The 2960-nt window shown below is 46.6% G+C and overlaps 1 pseudogene; it reads right to left on the bottom strand.

Annotated features, from left to right (window-relative positions):
• Positions 1-2526: 2526 nt before the first annotated feature.
• On the bottom strand, positions 2527-2708 carry LOC126522124 (U2 spliceosomal RNA; annotated as a pseudogene).
• Positions 2709-2960: the final 252 nt, after the last annotated feature.

Genomic DNA, 2960 nt, shown 5'->3' with positions numbered 1-2960 from the left:
AGGACTACCAGTCGATTTAATGAAAGACAGTGGAGACATAATGCTTGGAAAACTAGCGGCTCTTTACAAACTGTCTATCAACTTCAAGGGTCCCAAAGAACTGGATGAATGCCAACATTACACTAATCCGCAAAAAGGGAGACGTTAAAGAATTGAAAAATTATAGGCCCATGAGCTTACTTCCAATATTACATAAAATATTCACCAAAATATACTCCATTAGAACAAGGGCAACATTGGACTTTAGTCAACCAAGGGAGCAGGCAGTTTTCAGGAAGGGATACTCTACAATGGGTCACATTCATGTCATCAATCAGGTAATCGAGAAATCTGCAGAGTACAATCAGCCGTTATATATGGCTTTCATAGATTACGGAAAGGCATTTGATTCAGTTGAGATACCAGAAATCGTAGAGGCATTACTTAATCAAGAAGTACAGGATGCTTGCGTAAATATCTTGGAAAGTATCTACATAGATTCAACAGCTACCTTAATTCTCCACAAGAAACGTAGGAACATACCCGTAAAAAAAGGCGTCAGACAACGAGACACAATCTCTCCAATGCTATTCACTGCGTGCTTGGGAGAAGTATAAAAGCAAATAAATGGGAAGTCTTAGGAGTAAGGATCAACGGCGAATATCTCAGCAACGTTCAATTTGCAGATGACATTGTCCTGTTCAGCAACACTTGGGACGAGTTAAAACAAATGATTTAGGACCTTAACATAGAGAGCATAAGAGTGGGGTTGAAGATTAATATGCAGAAGCCAAAGATAATAATCAATAGCAGGGCAAGGGAACAAGAGTTCAGGATCGCCAGTCAGCCTGTAGAGTCTGGAAGGAGTACGTTTACCTAAGTCAATTACTCACAGGGGACCCTGATCTTGAGAAGGAAATTTACGGAAGAGTAAAAATGGGTTGGAGCGCATTCGGCAGCCATTGTCAGATCTTGACTAGGACCTTACCATTATCATTAAAAAGAAAAGTGTACAATAAATGCAGGAAGAGAACGGTGTGGATCAGTGAGCAAACAGGGATAGCCGATATTCTAATTGACATTAAGAGAAAGAAATGGAGTTGGGCAGGTCACGTAATGCGTAGGTTACATAACCGGAGGACCGATAGGGTTACAAAATGGGTGCCAAGAGAAGCGAAGCACAGTCGAGGACGGCAGAAGACTAGGTGATGTAACGAAATGAAGAAAATCGCAGGCGCTAGCTGGAATCGCTTGGCGCAGGGCAGGGGTAATTGGAAATCTCAGGGAGAGGCCTTGCCCCCGGCAGTGGATATAAGATGGACTGTTGACGATGATGAATGCATTACCCCGTGTGCAGCAGGCTTTCGCTTTCACTTGTTATAGGAGTCTGACATGCTGCTGATCTCTTCTTTAGCGACTTTCGAATAGGTAGTTATTATTTTCAATTTATTTGTATCGTTCATATTGCCTCTATTATTTCTTATTGTGCTGCTTTTCACTCTCGCTCCTGCAATGGCCCAATAGGGCCGCGGTATGTGCAAATAAATAAATAAATAAATAGATAAATAAATAGATAAATAAATAAATAAATAAATAAATAAATAAAAACCACAATGTGATTATGAGGCACGCCACAGTTGGGAACTCCGGAATAATTTTGACCACCTGGAGTTCTTTAACGAGCGCACAAGGCACGGTACACGGGCTTTTTTGCATTTCGCACCCATCGAGATGCGGCCGCCGTGCCCGGGACTCGATCCCGCGCCTGCGGCATTAGGCAGCGCAATGCCGAAGCTAGCCCCATGGCGCGTCCCGTTAAATGACCTCTGAATGCATATATTTTTTTTTTCTCTTTACGACTTACACTGGGCTTTTGCGCCACATAGCAGTTTTTATCCTGAGTAAAAGAATGGAATGACTTCCATTCGTATGGATGAAAAGTGCGTAGACGTTCGACCACCCAACGCAAACTCCGCATCATAACTAAAAAGCAAAAGTTACGGCGCTAAGCAGACCACGACGAAGTGAGACGCAAACAACATATACGGGTGCCAACTCGTCAGTTTGTATGTCGTTTTGTGTCTAACTTAATCATTCGAGTTACGAACTTCTCGCGGGCAAGCGAGCGCGTTGAGGCGTTTGGCCAACGGCTCGTAGATAGGACAATGCTGGTGCACTTCGGTCACCTACGTCACGCTACTTTGCTCGACTGGCCTAGAAACTAATGCGAACGCTCCGGAGCAAGCGGCGGTGATTTTGACGTCACCGCTTTCGTCACGCCAGGCTTGACAATCGCACTTTCCGTTCAGTAGCATGACGTCACGAAGCAGAGTGCACTTGCCTGCTGTGCACTTGCCTGCCCAGTGGGTAAGACACTCCGCTCCTGTTCGTGTGGTCATAGGTTCGAAACGCACTACCACCGACGTTTGTTTTACAGCGAAGCTGTATATGGCTAGGTTCCAGAAGAAAAATTGCGCGCGTCTGTCGAGACCTGTAGATCGGCCAGATAAACGCGAAAGTTCGGCCGTTGGTATCGGCCCACCTAACCGTACGTGGGCCGATCCCGAGGATATATTGAAACACCGGGCCGACCCACGGCGGAATTGAAGCAGGCTTTAAGCACTCCGCCAACCTGGAAAAATAAGTATAATATCTGAGGACCAAATACAACCCGTGTCAGACATTAAGCTGACAAGAACAGATGCTACACTTTCACCCGTGTCGGTCATGTCTACGTTCACATCGTCTTCTCTTCGTGGGCGTTCCAAGCGCTCGCGTACCTCCTTTCCTTCCGCTCTGCCTTAGTGGCGGAGGAGAAGACGCAGGGGAGACCCCGCGCCACCCGGCTAGTCCCACGTAGGGACCGCCAAGCCGAGCTTGACGGCCCGATCGCGGGCACTCTTGACGGCCAGGTTTTGGACGTGGAGTTCGGGGCTGCCAAAGAGCGCAGCCCACATATCCTCACCAAAGGAGGAGCCGAT

Source organism: Dermacentor andersoni, chromosome 6 (assembly GCF_023375885.2).
Source record: "Dermacentor andersoni chromosome 6, qqDerAnde1_hic_scaffold, whole genome shotgun sequence".
Lineage (NCBI taxonomy): Eukaryota > Metazoa > Arthropoda > Arachnida > Ixodida > Ixodidae > Dermacentor > Dermacentor andersoni.
Note: the sequence above shows the minus strand (reverse complement) of the source record. Positions and strands in the feature narration are given on the sequence as shown.